The sequence below is a fragment of the Lagenorhynchus albirostris genome, chromosome 7 (genome assembly GCF_949774975.1).
Source record: "Lagenorhynchus albirostris chromosome 7, mLagAlb1.1, whole genome shotgun sequence".
In the NCBI taxonomy this organism is placed as follows: domain Eukaryota; kingdom Metazoa; phylum Chordata; class Mammalia; order Artiodactyla; family Delphinidae; genus Lagenorhynchus; species Lagenorhynchus albirostris.
Window position 1 is genome coordinate 91,991,823 of NC_083101.1, and position 12,755 is coordinate 92,004,577.

Consider the following 12,755-nt stretch of genomic DNA (forward strand, 5'->3'; position numbering starts at 1 on the left):
CTAAATGTGGTTTGCTATAGTTGCGTGTCTCGAATTGCAGTTGTTTTCTGCTCCCAGATAAACTTGCTTTGCTGGTATAATAACTGGCTGTTTTATTGTCTGGTGTTAACAAAATCTTTGCAGGAAAAAAATACTACAAACAAAAGAAAAACCCAAATAAAAAATCTGGTAAATTTTTTGCTACACATATGACAGAAAACTAGTATTCTTCAAGGTGCAAAGAGTTCCTACAAATTAAGGAGAAAAATAAAACAAAAATCCAAATAGAAGAATTGACCATGGACATAGACAATTCACAAGAAATAAATATCAAATGACTGTTTTATGTTTCATTTTTGAACAGCTTCTTTTGAGATTTAATTCATTTACGGGTAATTCACACCTTTAAAGTGTAAAATTCAATGGTGTTTAGTACATTCCCATAGTTATGGATCCATCATCATAATCAATTTTAGAACATTTTCATTACGCCCAGAAGAAAGTCTGCACACCTTAGTCATCACTCTTCCGTCTTCCTAACCCCTCATCCCAGGCAACAACTAATCTAATTTCTGTCTCTACAGATTTGCCTATTTCAGACATTTCAGATATATGGAATCATACAATATGTGGTCCTTCATTGGTTGATGATACTGAACACTTTTCCTATGCTTATTGGCCATTTGCTTATCTTATTGGGAGAACTATTCAGATCCTTCGTCCATTTTTAATTGGGCTATTTGTTGTTTTATTATTGTGTTACTAAGTTCTTTGTATGTTTTTATACAAGTGCCTTTTCAGATATGTGATTTGCAGATATTTTCTCCCATTCTGTGGGTTGTCTTTTCACTTTCTTGATGGTGTTCCTTGAAGCTCAAAAGATTTAATTTTGGGGATCACTAGTTTACCTATTTTGTTGTTGTTGTTGCTTGTGCTTTTGGTGTTAGAATTAGAAACCATTGCCTAATTTAAGGTCACAAAGACTTATACCTATGTTTTCTTCTAAGCATTTTATAACTTTTACATCTAGGTCTTTGGTACTTCTGAGTTAATATTTACATGTAGTGTGAGATGGAAGTCCAACTTCTTTTTCTAAAATGTGGATATACATTTATTTGTCTGAGCACCATTTGTTGAAAATACTGGCACCCCTTTGAATTGTCTTGGTACCCTGTTGAAAATCAATTGATTGTAAATGTGATGGCTTATTTCTGGACTCTAAATTCTACTCCATCTATCTATATATCTTTTTTTTTTTTTTTTTTTTTCGCCACACAGTGGCCTGTGGGATCTTAGTTCCCCAGCCAGGGATTGAACCCAGGCCCTTAGCAGTGAAAGCTTGGAGTCCCAACCACTCAACCACCAGGGAATTCCCTATATATCTATGCTTATGTAAATACCATATTGTCTTAATTACTGTAGCTTTGTAGTAAGTTTTAAAATTGAGAAGTGTGATTCCTCAAACTTTATTCTTCTTTTTCAATATTGTTTTGGCCATTCTGTATTCCTTAAATTTGTACACAAATTTTAGGATCAGCTTATCAAATTCTGCAAAAATGTCGAGATTTTGATAAGGATTGTACTGAATCTGTAGATCAATTTGGAGGGTATTACCATCTATAAATATTGTATTCCAGTTTGTGAACATGAGATACTTTCGAACTTATCTAGTTCTTTAATTTCTTTCAACACTGGTAATTTTCAGAGTATAATTTTTGCATTTCTTTTGTTAAAATTATTCCTATTTTATTCTTTTGAAATCTATTATAAAAGGAATTGTTTTCTTAATTTCACTTTTGGTTTACCCATTGCTACTGTATAGGAAAAAATTGACTTTTGTATATTAATTTTATATCCTACAACCTTGCTGAACTTGTTTATCACTTCTAATAGTTTTTAGTGGATTTCTGAGGCTCAAATGACTTTTAAATATATGAAAAGAGACCAACCTGTCATAAAATGAGACAAATGTAAATAAAAACTATCATGGGATATGGTTTTGTTCACCTACTGAACTTGCAAAGATCTAAAATGACATTCATATCATTGTATGGGTGTGGTATGTATTAATATTTCTATTAATATTCATACTCTTTATTCAGCAATCTCACTTCTAGGAATATATCCAAGAGCAGCTATCTTCCAGTTCACATACAGTATCCCTAGGGATGCATAAACAGTATTGAAGTGTTACGTTGTATGTAGGCAGGTCACTGTTTGATTCCATTTACATAACCAGGCAAAACCACTCTGTTGAGAGAACTCAGCATAACTGTATCATCATATCATTTAATCAAAATTTTTCAGGAGACTTCCCTGGTGGTCCAGTGGCTAAGACTCAGCGGTCCTACTGTAGGAGGCCTGGGTTCGATCCCTGATCAGGGAACTAGATCCCACATGCCACAACTAAAAGTTCACATGCCACAGCTAAAGATCCTGCATGCCACAACTAAGACCTGGCACAGCCAAATAAATAAATAAATACTTAAAAAATTTTTTTTCAGGATGTTTCTTTAAATCATGAGGACTTCCTCCATCTCAGCCTAACCATAATCCTCCTCCTCAATAAAATAATAACTCTCCTCTATCATCGAGTAGTTTGCTTGCTGTTTGTTTTATTTTTTTAATATATATTTTTAATTGGGTTCCTTTTAATTTTTTTTTAATTTAGAGTTGCTTTACAATGTTGTGCTCGCTCCTGCTGCACAGCAAAGTGAACCAGTCATATGTGTTGCTTGCTCTTTAAAAGTTATTGTTATATTACCCTTTTCATAAGCATTGTATCCAGTTCAAATCCAGCCCCCCCAAGTTATTTCAGTAGCCTTCCACATGGTCGCCTATATTTCATAATTCCTACTCTAAATTTTCTTCTAGATAGCAACAGATTGATTTAAAAAAGTCACCCCACGAACCTGACTGAACATCTTCAATTGTCTCCCACTGGATGGTGAAACTCCCTTACATGTGCATAGAATTTAAATTCCCCAATATCCTGGCACTTGAGGCCCTTCACAAACCCTATGTTCTAACAAATGCGCATGATACAGTATTCAGACAAGTCATGTATTCATTTATAATAAATAGTTGTTGAACCCTTACTGTCCTCTAGGAGGTATATTGATAAGGAAAACAGATCTTGCCTCTGGCCTCTGGACTTTATAATGGGGTGGGTGGTGACTAAACAAGTCAGTGCTGGATGTAATTACAAAAGAGAATCAGTACTACAAAGAAAAATAAACAAGGATGTCAGTAAAAGAGAATAGAGGGCAATCTACTTGTGCAGGTGGTCAGAAAAGGCTTCTCTGAGGAGGTGACATTTAAAAGCATATATCTGCCTGCTGGGTAGAGAATGACCTGGAGAAAGGTGGGAGTGAGCCAGGGGAGGAAGCTTCTTAGTTGACCAGATGGCTGAACTCTGCTCCTGCTGTTTCTTTCTTGGAGTCATTCATTCAGTAAATATTTCCTTAGCACCATGTGATGTTCCCTTCATGAAGTGTAAACATTCTTGTGCATGTAGACATAGTGTCCCCTCCAGAGGCTAATGCAGTACCTTGTGCTCAGTAGGGTCCATTTGATATCTGTTGAGCCAGGGAGTGGAATGGCTCTTCTGGCTCTCTTTTTCATTCAGCAGTGCTGTGACAGAGATAGTTTCAATTATTTGAGAGAAGCCTGGAAGAGGAATGGTGCTCTAATTTATGATTTTCCTGAGGTTCCAAGGTAAGCCAAAAATGAGTGTGGAGAAAGAGTACTTTCTGAGAGAATTCCTGAGAAGAAAGTGGTCCTCTTTGGTTCTTCTGGTCCCACTGCTGCCAGACTTCCAAGAAAAGAGGCTTGCAAAATCTGGCTCCTTCCCCCTCTAATAGGAAGCTGCTGGGGTCTACCTGGTCTGAGGCTTCCTGGGAAGCAAGGTGGCCAGACCTCTCCATTCAGAATGGGAAAGGAAGGGACTCATACCCTCCTGGTTGAGGTTTTTGGAGCCAGGGCGGACTGCCTCCAAATATGCCACAATGGCACATTGATTATTTTGAATTAAAGTTACTTAAGAAATGGCCAATGCAAGAGGGACACTCTGACCTTCCCCTCTGTCTCCCTGAAAACAGGAAATAAATCTCCCATGTGAAAGGTACCCTTTTTGTACCAGGAGGCAAAGAGAGATCCTTATCACCAGAGATAAGGAAATCAGGCTGAGAAGCCTGTATAAACAAACGCTGTTACTTTTTAAATTTACTACCCCAAGCCCAAATTCTGTTTAGATTTTTCACTAATTGAGCACCCAAAACCTAAGTTTGTATTGTCAATTCCTCACAAATTTATTTTTTCTTTGTCTAAAAAGTATAAAATCTGCCTGCTTTGGTCACCTCGTAGATCCCATTTCTATGAGGCCTACATGTGCATGAATTAAAATTTGTTTCTTTCTCTCCTGTTCTTCTGTCTTGTGTTAATTTTGTTATTAGTCCACCCACAGGAACTCAAGAGGAGTAAAGGGGGAAATTTTCCCCTCTCCAACAAGGTGAGGACACTAGAGAGGGCACGGGGGTGGGGGTGGGGGTGGGGGTGGGGGGTGGGGAGGGTGGGGAGGCGGAGGGGGAGGGGGAAGGGGTCAGAAGCCAGGGTGTTGGATCTAGGTCTGTGTGTGGCTCCTGCAGAGCCAGCAGTAGCACCTCTGGCAAACCTGTTTTTTTCCCCTAACTGGTTACTTCCCCTCAAAGAAAAACTTCTGCATTGAGGCCGTGAAACAAACTTGGGGAAGCTGGCTACAAACCACAACTGGTCTTCTGTAGTCTTTAATGAACCACATCTCTCACCAGGCTCTAGTCCAGGCAGTACAGATACCGCAGAAAATAGAAACAAAGGTGTGCCCTCTGGAAGTTCAGAAGACACGATGTGACAGAGGGTGCTAAGAGGCTTGGAGAAACCATCCTCACTCATTCCAGCCTCCTGTAGCCCCGAGTGGGGTAAACACCTGGAGAGGTGCCAGGCAGAGCTGACCCTGCCTTTTCCTGAGCATTCCTTACCTCTTCCTTCTTTTTTGGCCCCACTGCTGGCCATCCAGGTAGGTTGTGGTCACCTCTGCCCTGGATGACAGCCCTAGACCTCATGCTTCTCCCTGTAGAATATGTGCATCAATGTGGCTCTAGTCAGAGATCTGACCCCAGAGCCAGCGGAGAGGAGTGGCTTCTGTCCTAGTGAGGCCACCATCTTCTCAGGATTCACATAGGGCTGCCTAACCAGCATAGCCATAACCTATAGCCACAAGTGCGAGTAGGAGAACCAGCATAAGCCACAATCATAATGAGGGTCATCATGTTAAACTTGTAAGCCCTGAGTGCTCCCAGTTCAATGACCTTTGTCTCCACTTCCCCGGGGACAGCAGGCTATAGCATCCAATTGGGAGTTGACCCAGGCAAACACTGGGGAGAGATCATCCTTACTTACAAGGTGACTGGTGGCCTATAAGGCTCACTCACCTAGAGGTTAAGTTAATACAAAGAATCATCCCTATTGCGTGGGGTACATACTGAAGACTGAATACTTTTTGCTGTGTTGAATAACTGAATAATCCTGTAATAAATATAACTAATTTAAAAAGGCTCCTGAGGATCAGTTTCCTATGATCCATCAATGTCAGTGGGGTGAATATACCAAGGTTCACTGTGGGTTCATCTCTGGGGCAGAAATTCCCTTCTCCCCAAGTAGAATCCCTGGGATCCTGCATTAAAATAGACATAGGGGGCTTCCCTGGTGGCACAGTGGTTGAGAGTCCGCCTGCCGATGCAGGGGGCGTGGGTTCGTGCCCCGGTCCGGGAGGATCCCACATGCCGCGGAGCGGCTGGGCCCGTGGGCCATGGCCGCTGAGCCTGCGCGTCCGGAGCCTGTGCTCCGCAACGGGGGAGGCCACGACAGTGAGAGGCCCGCGTACCGCTTAAAAAAAAAAAAAAAAAAATAGACATAGGCCTTGTATAAGTTGAAACTTTTAACACGCCTGTTTATATTTGTTTATATTTGCCAGCAATATAGTTCCTGCAGGATGAAAAATACATGCAGGCCCTTCTGACGTAATCTCCAGAAGTACAGTGTGGTTGAAAAACTGTAAAGAAATTAAGTTTCTGGAAATGCTTAGTTAGCAAGTTGGAAGAGAACAGAGGCTGCCTGGGAAGTTGAAGCAATTTGGCTTATTTAGCATTCCAGAAATTCACAAAATACTTCGTATTCCACTTTTCTAACTTGTTATTTTGAAAAATTTCAGTTTTCCAGAAAAGTTGAAAAAATTGCAGAATTAAAACATATATACCCATCACTTAGATTTACCAATTGTTAACCTTCTGCTACGTTTGCTTTATCTGTATATAAAATACATGTGTTTCTGAGCTATTTGAAAGAACATTGTAGCCACCACAACTTTTAAAATAATTCATCACACAACTCCGAAGAACAAAGACGTTCTCAAACATAGCCATTATCACAGTGAAACATTTAACAGACTAAATAATACTCTCTTTAATATATTTTCCATCAAGTTCTCCAATTATCTCCCAAATCTCTTTCATAGCTTCTTTCCTTCAACTTGGTGTAGGATCAATGGTCATGCAATGGATTTGGTTGTGGTCTCTTATGTTTGAACTTATTCCTAGCTGTTCTGTGTTTTTCTTGATGTTGATTTTTTGAAGAGTCTGGTGGAGCTGTTTTGCAAAATGTCTCTCACACTGGATTTGTCTGATTTCTTCCCCTGTGACTAGCTTCATTTTAAACCTTTTTGGCAGATATACATGGGTGACGTAAAACCTCATTTTTGACATTCAGCACGCTAGCAAGTAAGGCTTCTGAGGGCCATGGAGATATTTTTAGCAGAAAGACTAGTAGTTGCCTTCTCTGGAGTGTGGCCCTTCCTGACATAGGGCTGGCTGACATCCCTGGCCTGTGCATTCTTTTTTGTTTTAGAAAATATCTTTTTTTTAATTAAAAACAATTTTATTTTTATTTTTGGCTGCATTGGGTCTTCGTTGCTGCGCAGCTTTCTCTAGTTGCAGTGAGCATGGTCTGCTCTTCGTTGTGGTGCATGGGCTTCCCATTACGGTGACTTCTCTTGTTGCGGAGCACCAGCTCTAGGTGCGTGGGCCTCAGTAGTTGTGGCTCGCGGGCTCTAGAGCGCAGGCTCATTCGTTGTGGCACACGGGCTTTGTTGTTCCGCAGCATGTGGGATCCTCCCAGACCAGGGCTCGAACCCATGTCCCCTGCATTGACAGGCGGATTCTTAACCACTGCGCCACCAGGGAAGCCCTGGCCTGTGCATTCTTGATAGCTCCCAGTGATCATCACTAGAGGCCAACTTTAAAACAGGGGTTCTCCGGTGTTGGAGGGGTAGGACAACATATTTGGCTTTGTCTGGAGACATTTTTGGTTTTCATGTTGGAGGAGGGAGTGTGCTACTGGCACCTAGAGGGTAAAGGCCAGGTATGCTGCCAAACATCTCCCTTAAAAACGAGTTATCTGACCCCAAATGTCAACAGTAGCGAGGTGGAGAAATCCAGGGGATGCCACTGAAATATTCCAACTAGCTGACTCCTTGGCACCTGCCTCCTTCCATTTCTCCTTGTTCCTGAAATGCTCCACTACTGTCTGCATCATAAACATTAAACAGAAAGGAAAGTAACAATTTCTCAACACTTCCTAACTGGTAAGTACGGCGACACACTTTTGTATATCTGTAACTAAATTGGCCCTCTACTTGGCCTGTGAACTTGTAGCTCTTGCCAAGTGTGTCATCTGAGATGAGCACTTTAATTGTTCCAACAGGCACGTATCAATCTTACTTGGAAGAAAAAGGTGCCAGTAAAATCCCAAAGAGCATTGATAACTGACAATTGTCCTGCAGGTTAGAGTATACACAGTGCTTTCCAATAATACATCTGTCATTTGACCTGACAACATTCGGGGAGGCGGTTTATTACGAAGTGACTGCGCTTTTGCACTCGAGGAACCACGTCCGCCCAGCGACTCGCTGGAGGACACCGGGCTGGTGGGCGGAGAGGGCTGGGCGGGAGTCGGGAGATGAGGATGTGGGGAGAGGCGAGTCCCAGGCCAGGGCTTGGGGGCAGAACTCCAGGCTGGGGTAGGGGTTCAGACCCGGGGTTCAGCCTCCAGGTACGGCACTCCGCAGGAGTCAAAACTGTTCTGGACGCTTCCTTCCTCTCCCCGTCCTCCTGCAAACAATTAACCTGACACTCAAAGGGCATCTTGGCTTAAACATAACTCAAACAAGTTCACAAGTAACCGTGGGAATGCCTGGCTCCTGACTTCCGCGGAGAGCCGAGCGAGTTCTCCAGTTTGTGGTGGGGGCGGCGCACGGGGAGGGAGTGCAGGGTCAAGAGCTGCAGAGCTCACCCTCCCCTGCCAGGTAGGGCAGGTGAGTGGGCGAGGCCCGGGTCCGTGCCGCGGTGGCGCAGTGCGGCGGAGGGGTCCGCGCGGGAAGCCGGATGGCACTGGACGCTGTCTCTGCGGCCACGGCTCAGCCAGTGGAGGGCCTTGTCACTGTATCCGGTTTTATCCAAAGGGGCGGCGTGCGCGACGCAGGTCGACTTGCTGCTTAAATTCAAGGACAAGGAGGGACAGTCATTCGGTGAAAGCCCTCCCACCGCGCGAAAACGAAACTTCCAAGAATGCCAGACTTCCGTTGCGACCGCGCCGCCCCTCTCCCGGGCCTCCGGGCCCTGAACGCCGCCTCTTCCAGCGCGCAGCTGGGGCGCAGCCAAGCCCCGCCCCCAGGTGAGAGCCGCGCCCGGCTCCTCCCCGCCGCCAGGCCCCACCCGGCGCCAGGCCCCGCTCCGCTCTGTTCGGCGGCCAGGTGAGTTGTGCCAGACCAAGGCCTGCTCTGCCACCAGGCCCCGCCCCACCTCCAGGCCCTCCCCCACTCAGTCCCGCCCCACCACCAGGTGAGCAGTCTCAAGCCAAGTCCGCCGGGCCCCGCCCTCCGCCCTCTAGGCCCCGCCCACCGACTGCAGCGCCTGCGTAGTACGGCCCGTCGGGCCGGGGCCTGGCCGCTCGGCCGGTGCAGTCGGCGGGCGCAGTGCGCGTGCGCCGTGCGGCCGGGGGCGGGCGGCGGCGGCCGCGGAGCGGGGGCGGGGCGGCGCCGTCTGGCTCGGTTGGGCCGGGGCGGGAGCGCGGCGCGGGACGGCAGGGCCCGCGGGCTGCCGACGGCGGCCTAGGTGGCCGGCAGGTGAGGTCCGTGCGCCGTGGGGAAGCGGGCGCCGCAACGGGGTCGCGGGCGGGGCGCGCTGAGGGACGGTGGCGCCCGGGGAGCAGTGGGCCGAGGCGCATTGTCCGGGCGGCGGGTGGCGCCTGCACAGCGCCCCCTGCCGGCCGGGCCGCGGGCGGGGGCCTCGGGCTCTGACCGCGCGCCTTTGTTCGCCGCCCCCGCCAACATGGCCGCCGCCCCCGGCCAGGCCGGTCGGCCCGCGCGCTTTGTTCCGGTGGCCTCGGCACACAGTGGGCGGGGGGCGCGGGGCGGCGGGGGCGCTGCGGCGGGCCCTGGCGGGGGGCGGGGCGGGGTGAGTGTTGCATAACCCGGGCTGGGCGGGGAGGAAGGAATAGGACCCTCGGGTCTTGAGGGGGAGGGGTTCGAGTCCCCTGGGGCGGGGGTGGGGACTGTATCCCTGGTTGGGTGGGAGGGGATGTAAAGGGGGGAGGGGAACGGGCCCTCGGGGCGTGGGGAGGGGCTGGGGTGGAGGGTGGGAAGGAGGTGGGGGAGGGAATGGGGACTGCCCCCCGGAGCGTGAGAGAGAGAGGGGCTCTGCACCGAGACCTGAGAAAGGGGAGGGGGTTCTCCGGGTTCTGGACCCCCCTGAGGCCTGGCACTGGTCTCCCACCCAGGGCTGTGTACCTACGACGGCGTAGCCTCCCCGGCGGCTGCCCTGGGTCCTGCAGCAGTAGGCTTCGTGGAGAAGGTGGTTTTTCGGGGCTCCCCGTAACACCCCCCTCCTAATTTCCACCGCCCCCTTGGCTGCCTGTCCGCGCGCCCTGGTCAGCTCTGCGCGGGACTGGCGGACGGCGGGGTTTCTGCACACCCACACTCACACAGTTTTCTTTTTCATCACGAGTGACCTTGAACGCATTCCGCAAGCATTTGCTGAGATTAATTGCACGGCTCGGAAACTGCGCAGTGCCTTCGGTTTGGCTCTGTTCATCTTTCCAACTGCGGATGCGTCCTCGACTCTACCGGGTTAGATTTTAGTGATGGCTTCAGCAATAAATGCCACGAAATAGGCACCCCAAATCTGTTTACGCATTTGCTTTACGGTTATTTGCTATTTATGATTTGTGGATTGAGATTCCTGGTTTTGGAGAGGGTTTTCCATGCATGTTGAAGTAGCAAATATGGATTTTGCTGTACGTTAAAAAGCAACACCAAATACATTTAAGTGTTAACGGATTACACTGTATAACGTGACTTGTGCCAGAGACGACATACCTACCAAAATGCGAATTCCTATATAACTTCTGTTGGAATTTTCTGGAAGGAACTCCGCGGTCTGAAAGCATTGATGGAGAGTACAGTAATTGCTTTCTACACAGCTTTTGTTAGGAAGTGAAAACTAAACCTACACTTGAGGATGTATACCAGGACAGATTGAGTTTGTGAACATTCTTAAAGGTTGTGAACTTTCAGAGGCTGTGAAATTTCGGATGGGGGTAGAGTGAAATGAGGAGGCTTCTCCCCCATCCCCCCAACCTTGGTTAATGGGCAAATACCAAAAAGTTGTAGTAGCTACTGGATTACAGAACCTTTATTATCAGACTTGATAATTAAATGTAAGAGTTGCTAAATATGTTTGTCAAAATTATGGGTAGTAGATGTGTGTTTCTTGTGAGAAATAAAATAGAATTTCTTTATTTTGACTCTTGAGTAGCAAAATGGTTATTTTTTTTAGTATTTATTTATTTGTTTATTTTGACTGTGCCGGGTCTTAGTTGCCACACACAGGATCTTTACTTGTGGCATGCGAACTCTTAGTTGCGGCATGCGTGCAGGATCTAGTTCCCCACCCAGGGATCGAACCCGAGCCCCCTGCATTGGGAATGCGGAGTCTTACCCACTGGACCACCAGAAGTCCCACAAAATGCAAAATGGTTATTTTCAAATGCCGTGAAATGGGTAAGGAAAAGAGGCCCTCAGTCATCTCTATGATTAACTTAGCATTCTTTTTGTTTTTTTGTGATACGCGGGCCTCTCACTGCTGTGGCCTCTCGTTGTGGAGCACAGGCTCCAGCTGCGCAGGCTCAGCGGCCATGGCTCATGGGACCAGCCGCTCCGTGGCACGTGGGATCCTCCTGGCCCGGGACACGAACCCGTGTCCCCTGCATCGGCAGGCGGACTCTCAACCACTGTGCCACCAGGGAAACCCCTAGCATTCTCTTTTTTAAGTTTTCTATTGGCCCCAGAATTTTGATAGTACTGTTTCTGACAGTACTTTTATTTACCAATTCAGACCACAGTAACAGTATTTACTTAGTTTTGGAATATATATCTGAAGCAGTGTTTAAGGTGGTATTCTTGGTGATACTAGTGCTAAGAAATGCTACAGGAAAAACAAAACGGTTCTTGGTTACCTTAGTTTGGGAAACGTTGCTTGTCCTTTTCCTTCTCCCCAAGGGTCACAATTCACATTATCAGGTTAAGGGCTCTGAGAAATAGTACCAGCACTGTTTTCCGTATTTGGCCCCAGATCCCTTCTTGTTTTGTTTTTCGTGTAATATCTAGTAACACTCTTGAAATCCAGGTAATGGTGAAACGTTGGTCATTGGTGTCCTTACCGGTAATGGTACCACTCCTGTAAATTGTGGACTGGGAGGTTGATGTGATTTGTGTGTGCCTGTGCATTCTATGGGAAAGAGTACCTCAGATTTGGCTCTTATCACACTGATAGTGTATAATTATGAGTTATTAATTTGAGGTCTTAACTAGAAGAAATTTAATTATGTAGTGTTCTCACTTCCCAATGACTTACCTGATTGCATACAGTTAAACTCCACTGGCTGCACTCCTTAATTGTTAGCATTTTTTCTGCCGGTGTGTTGGAAACACATAAAAAGGGTACTGTTGTTCCTGAAGAATTATTGTGGATTATTTTAGAGATTAAAAATAATGCTGTTGGGTATTTCTTTTGAATTAGCTATTAGCAGGATTCTAATTTGCTGAGAAAGAACAGTTAACATATATCATGTAAATACTTTCTTATATTTATTAGATGCTTAATTGTGTTTTCTTTCTCTTTTCCTTGAATGAAAAGAAATTGGAAGCAGGGAATCAATTGTGCAAAGGATAAGAGCTCTGGAGTTGGACATGGAGATGGCCTTCAGCTCAGAAGAGTCTGGGTTGAAATCCGGCCACACTCCTTACTGGTTCAAAGCTACATACATGATTCATCACATAGCCTTTTTAAGCTTTCTTAAAAAGCTTAAACCTGTGATGAAACCTAGATTTCATCCTATAGGATGAAACCTATCATATAAAGCTATTATGAGAATTAAATGCAATGGATTTGTAGAGTTCCCAATACAGTTCCTGAAGTTCAGCAGCTGGTGCCAGTCATTGTTGATTTCCTTCTCCATCCTGCTTTTGAACTTTGCTATAGTTATTAGCATTTTTTTTTCAACATCAGGTTGCTTAGTTGTGCTCGTCTTCAGTTAAATTTTTTTATACATTTATTTATTTATTGGCTGCGTTGGGTCTTCGTTGCTGCACGCGGGCTTTCTCTGGTTGCGGCGAGGAGGGGCTACTC

The 12,755-nt window shown here is 46.0% G+C and overlaps 1 protein-coding gene across 2 annotated transcripts in view; it reads left to right on the forward strand.

The window, feature by feature from the left end:
• Positions 1 to 9,099: 9,099 nt before the first annotated feature.
• The window catches only part of SPIN1 (spindlin 1), a 61,976-nt gene continuing 58,320 nt past the window's right edge, over positions 9,100 to 12,755 (forward strand). For both annotated transcript variants that reach the window (XM_060155512.1, XM_060155513.1), the window contains exon 1: positions 9,100 to 9,193. The gene's annotated coding sequence lies outside the window, so the exon portion shown is untranslated. The remainder of the gene's footprint in view (positions 9,194 to 12,755) is intronic.